The sequence below is a fragment of the Giraffa tippelskirchi genome, chromosome 3 (assembly GCF_054371585.1).
Source record: "Giraffa tippelskirchi isolate mGirTip1 chromosome 3, T2T-mGirTip1v1.2.pri, whole genome shotgun sequence".
In the NCBI taxonomy this organism is placed as follows: domain Eukaryota; kingdom Metazoa; phylum Chordata; class Mammalia; order Artiodactyla; family Giraffidae; genus Giraffa; species Giraffa tippelskirchi.
The window spans coordinates 111,448,485-111,460,000 of NC_137277.1; the positions used below are offsets into that span (position 1 = coordinate 111,448,485).

General features: G+C 34.4%; 1 long non-coding RNA gene across 1 annotated transcript in view; it reads right to left on the reverse strand.

Moving 5' to 3' along the window:
* Positions 1 to 2,731: 2,731 nt before the first annotated feature.
* Positions 2,732 to 11,516, reverse strand: part of LOC145540917 (uncharacterized) — an 18,761-nt gene continuing 9,976 nt past the window's right edge. The window contains exon 3 of the long non-coding RNA XR_014078636.1: positions 2,732 to 6,977. This is a non-coding gene — a long non-coding RNA (uncharacterized LOC145540917). The remainder of the gene's footprint in view (positions 6,978 to 11,516) is intronic.

Here is an 11,516-nt window from a genome sequence, read left to right on the forward strand (position 1 = left end):
TTATTGGCTTGACAAGATCCCTTACAAATGAAAGTGGACAAAAAATACAAGTTATCTTTGTGCACCACTAGTAAAATCTATAGCTCTTGCTATCACATGGAATTTCTTAAAATGTCATAAATATGTTAATTAATGCCACACCATTTATTTATTCACTCACCCTTCATCCTTTCATTCATTAACAATGTCTATTGAATAGCCACCACAAGTCACATTGTTCTCACTGATTTGAATATAAAAGTAAAGAAGACATTGCCTCTCTGTTTTTAGGTCTTCCCTTCCATCAGGAAGAGACACAGACAGATAGATGTGCATTTATACTACAAGGTTAAATGGGTTGTGAAAGATCTAGGACCCCCTGGGACAAAGGCTTCCGGAGATGACTTCCTGTAAAAAGGAATATTTCAGCTAAATCTGCCTCCAGAGTCTAAGCTTATAACCATTTACACATGTAGCTCAGATCATTATAAAATGACTGTGTTGTAAGTAGCAATTACCCTATTACAATGGTATTTTAACTTCTAATATTAATAATGTAAAGATGAAACAGAAGTTATTCTGTGTCTTATCAGTCTTAGATCTAGGGTATCCAAAAATACTCAGGATTTATTTAAAAGGTCCATGTTGAAACTCAGACTGCTCCAAGTGTTAAGATTAGACTATGAAATGCTACAAATATTCCGATGCCATTTTTTCCTAGATATAAAATCGTTTACATCAGCCTGAAACCATGCTAATAAACCAAACTCAGCAAATAAATGGAAGAAGTCAGGCTTGAAATAGTTAGGTCAGCCACAGTGAGACCAAAACTTTCTCTTGAACTGAGGCTGCCAGTAATAAACTGTAATCAAATCTGCAGTTCAATTATGGGAAAAGGAAGGATGCCATCCACATTCTTGGTCTTCCTGGACTACTTTCAGCTAACAGGTTTCATTTTGTTCATTCACGTACAATATCCATGTCTTTGCCAAAACATGCATAATAACCCTCCTGGTTTTCAACAGTATGGAATCATCATAAGCTTAAAGAACCTCTCATGCTACACGTTATCAACATGTTTGTTTCATAATGCTCCCTTATAGAAATTTAAGATTTACACATTAATCTCCTTAAAAATACCTTTCAAATAGTTTGAAAATACCTTTCAACTGTTTGATAAGCATATGGAAATATATGTGTATGTATTCTAATAGATCTCAAACAAGATTATGAAATGTGTATGTCAGTCACTCAGTTGTTTCTGACTTTGCGACCCCATGCACTTTAGCCTGCCAGGCTCCTCTGTCCACAGAACTCACCAGGTAAGAATACTGGAGTGGGTAGCCATTCCCTTCTCTAGGAGATTTTTCCAAACCAGGTATTGATCCCCGGGCAGATTCTTTACCATCTGAGCCACCAGAGAAGCCCATGACACGTGTATAAATAGCCATAAACATTGCATGAATATTCATTTTACCAGTTGTATACAGATAAAAGAATACTTATTTATGTGCATAAGTATATGGACTTTGTATGCATTATTACCTGAACAAAAGTAAGCAAAGCTTATATGTCCCATGTTTACCTGTTACGGAATTCAAATTCCAAGTCATTAATGCCCTTGAATTCAACTTTTCAATTTTTCCAGTTCATAAATGATTACCAGTCAGTTCTCATCAATTAGCTATCTTTTCTCTTCTTTCTGGGTTCAATGTCTATATCTATCAAAAGCATCTCTCAGACATCATAAATGTGTATGAATTTGTGTGTGAGACAAAGAGAGACAGAAAGATGGAGAGACAGAGGCAGGGAGAGAGAGAGAGAGACAAAGAGAATAATAATCAGTAACCAGAAGGGCAGAAGAAGAAGACACAATTAAAATAGCAGCAATGAGATAGTGTCACTGACAAACTTGCTATCACCTTTTCAATCGCGTTGGAATAATGGACATACAGATGCAAAAATATGAACCACATATAAATCTCATTTCTTATATAAAAATTAGCTCAATGGATTCTAAATATAAATATACAGTAAGAATCTATAAAACTTTTAGAAGAAAACAGGAGAAAATCTTCACTATTAGGAGTTAGGCAAATAGCTTTTTAGCATGACACCAAAACCATGTTCCTTAAAAAGTTGATAAATTGGACTTTACAAAAATTGAAAATATTGCCCTGTGAAAGACACTGAGATAATGAAAATATAACAATAAGACTACATACAGAGAAATAAATATCCAACAAAGTCTTGTAGTAAGTATGTGAAACTCTCAAAATGCTACAACAAGAAACATAAAAACTCAATTTAAAAAACAGTGAACAGATATGAATATTTTACCAAAGAGGATATATCAATAGCAAATAAAAACATGAAAAAATATTCAAGACTGTTAGGAAATATCAAAATGCAAATTAAAACTTTATGAAATATTACTACATCCCCCTTAGAATAGTTTAAATTTAAAAACAGGAAAACCTCAAGTAAAAAAAGAAACTAAGTGTTGGTATGTATGTGGAGCAACTAGAATTCATACATTGCTGATTGAGAAGGCAAAAATATTAAGAAGCAAGTTGGAAAATTACTGAAAATTTTCTCATGAAGTTAAATTTACACTTACAGCATTGACTGAGAAATTCCACTCCATGGTATTTATTCTACATAATTAAAACTTGCAACAAAATTCTGTTCATGAATAGCAATTCTTTTATAATTGCCCCAAACTGGAAACAACCCATATGTTGCTCTTAAGACTTTTTTTTTTTTGCTTTGTTTTGTTTTCGACATCTTATAATTTGTTACTGAAACCTGGGCTACTACATACTAAGAACTGAAGTAAATATGCCTTTAGCATTGAGATTTTATGTTAATATGGCTAGCAGTTGAGCTGTGTTTAACCTTTTCCACCTGCACTTGTCTGAGGTTTCAATATCCTCTCCAGTTATTTTTCTTTTCCCTTAGAGTGCATGGATGCTAAGTCACTTCAGTCATGTCTGACTCTTTGCAACCCTATGGGCTATAACCTGCCGGTTCTTCTTTCCATGGTATTTTCCAGGGAAGAATACTGGAGTAGGTTGCCATGCCCTCCTCCAGGGGAATCTTCCCAACTCAGGGATCAAACTCACATCTCTCATGTCTTCTGCAGTGGCAGGCAGGTTCTTTACCACTACCACTACCTATGAAGCCCCTTAAATGGAGTAGGTACCTTCAACTCTTTTAGGTTAAGTTCAATTCAGCTCAGTTCAGTCGCTCAGTCATGTCTGACTCTTTGCGACCCCATGGAATGCAGCATGCCAGGCTTCCCTGCCCATCACCAACTCCTGGAGCTTACTCAAACTCATGACCATTGAGTCCGTGATGCCATCCAACCATCTGATCCCTTGTCATCCCCTTTTCCTCCTGCCTTCAATGTTTTCCAGCACCAGGGTCTTTTCAAATGAGTCAGTTCTTCGCATCAAGTAGCCAAAGGATCAGAGTTTCAGCTTCAGCATCAGTCCTTCAATGAATATTCAGGACTGATTTCTTCAGAATGGATTGGTTGGATCTCCTTGTGGTTCAAAGAACTCTCCGGAGTCTTTTCCAACACAACAGTTCAAAAGCATCAATTCTTCGGTGCTCAGCTTTCTTTAGAGTCCAACTCGCACATCCATACATGACTACTGGAAAAACCATAGCCTTGAATGGACGGACCTTAGTTGCCAAAGTAATGTCTCTGCTTTTTAATATGCTGTCTAGGTTGGTCATAACTTTCCTTACAAGGAGTAAGTGTCTTTTAATTTCATGGATGTAGTCACGATCTGAAGTGGTTTTGGAGCCCCCCAAAATAAAGTCTGCCACTGGCTCCACTGTTTCCCCATCTATTTGCCATGAAGTGATGGGACCAGATGCCATGATCTTAGTTTTCTGAATGTTGAGCATTAAGCCAACTTTTTCACTTTCCTCTTCCACTTTCATCAAGAGGCTTTTTAGGTTTTTTTTTCACTTTCTGCCATAAGGGCGGTGTCATCTGCATATCTGAGGTTATTGATATTCCTCCTGGGAATCCAGCTTGTGCTTCATCCAGCCCAGCATTTCTCATGATGTACTCTGCATATAAGTTAAATAAGCAGGGTGACAATATACAGCCTTGACGTACTCCTTTTCCTATTTGGATCCAGTCTGTTGTTCCATGTCCAGTTCTAACTGTTGCTTCCTGACCTGCAAACAGATTTCTCAAGAGGCAGATCAGGTGGTCTGGTATTCCCATCTCTTTAAGAATTTTCCACAGTTTGTGGTGATCCACACAGTCGAAGGATTTGGCATAGTTGATAAAGCAGAAGTAGGTGTTTTTCTGGAACTCTCTTGCTTTTTTGATGATCCAGCAGATGTTGGCAATTTGATCTCTGGTTTCTCTGCCTTTTCTAAAACCAGCTTGAACATCTGGAAGTTCATGGTTCATGTACTGTTAAAGCCTGGCTTGGAGAATTTTGAGCATTACTTTGCTAGCATGTGAGATGCGTGCAATTGTGCGGTAGTTTGAGCCTTCCTTGGCATTGCCTTTCTTTGGGATTGGAATGAAAACTGACCTTTTCCAGCCCTGTGGCCACTGTTGAGTTTTCCAAATTTGCTGGCACACTGAGTGCACAGCACTTTCACAGCATCATCTCTTAGGATTTGAAATAGCTCAACTGGAATTCTATTACCTCCACCAGCTTTGTTCATAGTGATGCTTCCTAAAGCCCACTTGACCTTGCATTCCACGATGTCTGGCTCTAGGTTATCTGGGTCATGAAGATCTTTTTTGTATAGTTCTTCTGTGTATTCTTGTCACCTCTTCTTAATACCTTATGCTTCTGTTAGGTCCATACCACTTCTGTCCATTATTGAGCCCATCTTTGCATGAAATATTACCTTGGTATCTCTAATATTCTTGAAGAGATCTCTAGTCTTTCCTATTTTAGCTGTAATCCACAGTATTATACTGAAGCACTGTTGATGATGTTAAGGCGTGAGTAAGAGAAAATATTACAAAATTCTATGATTAAGTCTCAGTTCTTCAGTGGACCTACGTCCTTAGGATCTCATCTTTACAGGTATTTGCCAGTTTTGGTTTCTCCTCAGGTGATAAAGGAAGGCTTGAGGGGACTGGAATCAAGTAATTTCCCTTTTCTGATGTTGGATATGCTGCTAACCCTGTCTCAGTGGTCCTTTGATATGGAGAATGCTCTCGATATATTTGGAAATGGTTAACTTTCCCATTTCTTTGCAAGAAATAGGAACACTTTTTACTTGGTCCTTCACTTGTGAGAACCTAATGGATTTCCAGGAGGTAAATCCACAAAAAATATAGGAGTCTCCATAACACCGCAGTCCAAGATTTTATCACCCTCATAGTGGTCTACACTTTTTCTTGTTGTTTATTTGCTAAGTTATGTCCAACTCTTTTGCAACCCCATGCACTGTAATCCACCAGGCTCCTCTGTCTGTAAGATTTCCCAGGCAAGAACACTGGAGTGGGTTGCCATTTCCTTCTCCACAGGATCTTCCCTACCCAGTAACTGAACTCGCATCTCCTGCATTGCAGGCAGATTCTTTACCACTGAGCCACCAGGCAAGCCCCTTACCTCCAGCAATTTGTCAAAGATATTATTTAAACGTTCCTACTAGTTTATGTTTCCAGTGGCTTTCATCCCAGGTAAGCTGATCCAATGTTGGGTCTGATTCTCTGTATTCACCTGTCTCACCAGATCTCAGGGTGACACTATACCTTGTGATTTCAATATCTGATGTGCATGCTCAGTTGTGTCCAACTCTTTGGGACCTCTTGAGACCCAATGGACTATAGCCCACCAGGGTCCTCTGTCCATGGGATTTTCCAGGCAAGAATACTGGAGTGGGTTGCCATTGCCTTCTCCAGAGAAATCTTTTCAACCCAGAGATCAAACCCGAGTCTCTTGCATCTCTGATAGGTGAAAGAAAATGCTTTGGTTTTCATTTTTTTCGTCTTCTTCTCTTGCAGATGTAAATTACAACTTCCAAGATGCTAAAAACTGAAACTGAAAGTTCCATTACGTTTTTAAAACATGAAGACTCTTTACTCTCTCTTTCCTTTTTTTGAATTTATATATATGTGTGTGCATGTAATTTCTCAGAATCCTATAACTCTTACAGACTTTGCTGTATTTTTGAGACTTTTTTCTGTATTTTCTTCTAGATATAACTTAATTTTCTAAATTGCTAGTAACTAATCCTTTAGGGAGTAAGTCTACTTGTTGAATTTTTAATTTTTGGTTCTAAATTTTTCACTGAATTAATTTATTATAGAGCTCAAGTTTCTAGTGATATTAATCTTGCCTATTATTTCCTGACCATATTAGTACCATTTATTTTTAAGTTTATATATTGATATAATCAATATTGTCTATGTTTTCTTTACCTTATTAATCCCTTATTTGCTTATTTTTTTTAACTAAATGTCAGACAGTGTTTATTTTAGAACAATCTAGAAACAATCTAGATGAATTACTTCCCTTCAGAGATGACTGGCTTTTTCTGACAAGAAGTTAAAAGTTGGGTAGATCACCCTGATCTGCTTAGGACTAAGATGGTTTAAGTCTGAGTTTCAGCCCCTTTGAAGTCAAAACTTAGAATCTGCATCTCTAACTAGGCATTTTCTATTTGGATGCCCTGGGCCCAAACTCCCAACTTTTCTTTTACCTGCACTGTGAGAATATCCAAAACCGTATTTAGGTTTTTAACTTTTAGTTGTCCATTTCTGCTTGGATTTTTAGGCTCTCACCTCATACAGCTTACAAATTGGTCAATGCTTAGAGGGTAAAAACAGTATAGTTTCTTAAAATTACTTCTCTGTTTTTCCTTTTGGATCTTGTTTCTTCAAATTTTAATTTTCTTTCCATGGAAAAATTTTCCCCATAGACTTGTGAATTCCTTGAGATTCTCTGATATCCGGCTTTCTGCTTATGCTCTGAGCCCTGAACCATCTTAGAACCAGAAAATACCTTGAAGTAAAACACAACAAGTAGTGCTTTACTCACCTCAATGCAAAAAAAAAAAAATTTTTACTTATTTCATAAGTTATTGCATGACTGACTTACCTCCATTATCTGTATTCACCTGTCTCACCAGATCTAATTAAATTTTTAAAAACAAACTTGCTCTCTCAATTTTATCTTCATAATGTATTTACACACAAAGATTTTCATTTGTGTTTTACCTTTTATAGAATTTTATATAAATTAATTTCTTTATATGCTATTTTCCCTTATTTTATGCTACCACAAAATAAGGTTAATTTTATTGACACTAGATCTAGAACATGGCTATTGCATGGTGAACTTGCTGCATTACAGCTTAAAAAATATATATATATCAGACTAGTGTGTATCAACCTATGAAACTGTTATCAGTGATTTATGGTCATATTTTAAATATCATCCCACTATATTTTTTCTTTTCGCGATGCACCTGAAGTGATACCTTTAAATAACACAATTTATTTCATTTAAAGTTCAATTTAGACTTATGTTTTTTAAAGACAAAACTAACTGCTTCTTCAAGAAAATAAAGACAATTGTCATTTTGAACAAGATGGCTTAATACATTAAACATATTAATTTTTCCTTTATATGACAATGGCAAAAATAAAACAAAATATAAGTAATGAGAAGTGTTTCCACTAAAATTTAAATAATTTAAAATACCACCTACCTGAATTTTAAAGTATGAATTCAAGTGAAAACTAAATTTTGATAGAATAAAAAATTCAAAGAATGTCAACAATGTTTTTTAATTAACTGAATTGGGCATGTAAATAATGAAGTTTAACAAAGATTTTATATAGTTAGAGGTAAGATCTGTTCCTTTCATTTTTAAATATGTTAAACATATCAAAATAAAAAAAACCACTATATTATGTTAAACATATCAAAACAAAAGGATACATCTGTATTTTATAAAATGTCTCTGCAAATTTTGCTTTCTAAAACTCATATTTCACTTGCAAAATTATTTCTTATTTTATCAAAATAATTTTATTTCTATGTTATATTTTAAAGCACTTACAATACTGAATATTTTTCAATTTAAATAGTTGAATGATGTTTACAGTAATGCCAGATACAGCATCCTCTACAAATATATTTTTTCCAAGCACTGAAAATAACATTTTCTCTAAATTTTATAACAACTCTGAATAAGGCACATGTGTCAGCCCCATTTTTGAGAATGTCGAGGTTTTTCGGTTGGCAAAAGTCATAGAGCAGATAAGGCCTGATGTCCCTGATTCCAAATTCTCTGTTAAAAAACGTGGTCATCTTTTCAATGATGTTGGTGGTAATTTTGAAAGCTCAACAATATCCTTTCCTGTACATTTAAAAGAATACAAGCCCCAAGAAATTGAAACATGTGATAGTCTTTCATTGTTTGCATAAAATATCTGATGTTTCAGAGTTTCAAATGAGGCTGTTCCTTATAATACCTTTGAAACAATCATGCCACCTGCAGTCATTAACTTGAAAGCTTTGAATTTATGAATGCTGAGTAACACATGATTTGGGAATGGAACAAGGTGTAGTGAAACATTATCTGATAATCCATTGTTTTCTGAATTATCGCAATTATACTCATTGCAATTTATCTCTTGGTATGTTGAATATATCTGATAAATGTGACCTCTGAGAGTTGCAGGAGTCTATTGTGTCAAGCTTTTATGTTGACCAATCTTTTTCAAGCCAATGAGTATTCTACAAGCCAGTTATAAAAGCAATTGTCATAGAGTAAAACAAATTAAAGAGGTAAGTTTTTTTTTTTTTAAGAGCAAGCAGAGGGTAATTGTGTTGAAGTTGCTTTAAAATGTGCACATCTAAAATTATCTTGAGTCCCGAAGTGTTTCATCTGCTTTCTAATTTTCTACAAGATGCTTTTAATATTTTGAGATTTATATTAAACCACAGGGGTCTGAAAGAATTCAGGAACTCTTGCATATGCATCAGAAATAAACAATCAAATTAATAAAATGGAATCACAATTTAGATGTTAGTTGCTATAAATTTCACTGTTATTCCTTTTTTAACTAGAACTTGTAGTTTTCTAATTCTAGCACAGAAATTACACTGATACAACAACACTGAAGAAGCTGTCACATTTAAACTTTCTCTTCAGCTTCTAGTCAAATGTGAAAGTTCTAAATTTTGGTCATAATCAACTAGCTGCTTTAAATAATAATAATTCAGTAATTTGGGGGATCTGCTCTTTTGTTTCCTACAAAATGAAATACCAAAAATACTGAAACCTCCATGACTTGGATGATTTCTCTTCTATTTAGATAGGCTCTGTCCTTTGGAATATAGCTTAAACTAATAGAACTATCGGGAGCTATTGAAACTAAATTAATTTTAAAACAAATTAAACTGTTGCTAATGAAATTGTCATTAATTCCACATTGTCAAGGGAAGTGTAACCATAAATAAAGATCCCAGATACTGAATTTAGATGTATAATTTCATCTACAGCTTGTCTCAAATCAATTTTTCTCCTTTCAAAAAGAAAGCTCTAAAACTCATGACCACATTATATAGGCTATTCTTTATAACTCTGAAAACACAGATATGTATACCACATATGTGACTTTTTCCTACCAAAATTTACTCTCACTAGTACAATTTTCATCAAGACAAAACTTGACTCAAAACACAGTTGAAGAACAAAAGTAAAAGATAAAAGCAAGATAAAGTATAATCACTGCAGTGTTTACATATCTTTATACCTAAACTCTGCAATATTCCCTAGATGGCCAGATATATCAGTCATCTTATACCAAGTATTTTATGTGATGCAAGGTGGTAAATGCAAATGAAAGAATACCCTGTTGAAGCAAATTGCAGAGATTTTTTTTTTCTGCATGTTATATGGGGTAAAATCAGCACTAATGGCTGTATTTATTTAATAAAGCATCTGATATATTGCAGTACAGTACACATCCCTACAGTACAAGATTTCAAAATCTGGGATCCATCTGAAGGAGACTTTTTAGAACAACATGGAAGAATCTTTCCATATTTAATTTTTATATATAGAATTAGTCCACATAAAATAAAATATATATTAAAATTTGTATCCATATTTAAAATAAAGTGAGTGATAATACTATCTGAGGACATAGCATCTTTTTCATCAGTCCAAAATACTTTTCAGATAAACTAATTCATCAGTCACTGTGATGAAAAAGATTTTTGTGTGTCTAATTTCAAAGGTTCTGAAAGCAAATGATATAAAAAAGAAAAAGATCAGTGGGCAAAGTGTCATCAGAAATAGCCTTAAGATTTCTTCTTTATAGCAAAATAAATGACCTCAAACTTTTAAACAGTATTTTTCAGCTATATTATATGTATAGAAAGGTAAGTCATCTAGTATATACTTGCTGAATTTTCATACACTGAAGACATACATGTAATCAATATTTGTATCACTTACCTATAAATTCACAAATTGTAATAGTATATATGAATAATCATAAACTGAGGACTGTCTTCCCCCTTTCCTTTTTTTTGGGGGGGGGGGGGTAGAGAAACTATGTTAAGCGTAAAAAAGTCATCTGAATTGCCAAGAGATCATGAGAAGGAAGGGCCTTGACAATTTGAAAATGTCTCCAATTTATTTATTTACATTTTCTGATTCTGTCCATGTTTTTGAAGAATAGCAATCAAAGCCTGAAAAATAACTTTCCACAGAGAGACAACTCACACTAAAAACTAAATCATAAGGAACCGAAATTCAAACGTGGGAGAGAGATAAGTCACAAGCAATTTGGAACTGGCAAGTTACATTGTTAAAATTATATTGAGACTTAACTATCATATTAAATCACTATTGTTATAAACTAGGACTGAAGAAGTTGAATGTGTAAAGATTTTTAAACCAGAAGAATGTGGTTTGGCTCTGTAATTTATTGGTTGTGGAGCCTTGGATTTTAGTTTCCTAGATAGTGAGGGAGGGAAAATGGAGTATAGTTAGAATGAGATTGCTTAGCACAGTATATGCAATCAATTTATTTCACATGTACCTACACAAACTTCTACATCCTCACCCTACCCTCCACACCTACACACACATCACATACATCCTCTGCAGGGTTTCAAACTTGTATTTTTAGTGGAACTCTCTTAATTGAAAAGAAAATAGTCCTGAGTAAAATCTTTCTAAAATCATAAATACTGATTGATCACTGAATCTGATCTCATAAAATTGGCAATGCCAAAAATCTTAACTAGGAGCTTTAACTTAATCAGGAACTGAAACTATCTCTTGGGTTACACAATTTCCTCAATCACAGAGCTCAGTATAAACTGTATGGTGGCTTTCACTGCTATTACTTTCTCTGAATGATTATGGAATAGAAGAAATTCAGGTATCATAAGAGCATAAACTCTGCCCCACTTCTTTCTTACAAGAGGTAACTGAAAGTTTACTTACTTCTTGAATCCTCTTTAAGTGATGCATTTATAAAATCAGATCTCAAATACTGACCATTTTGAATTCTA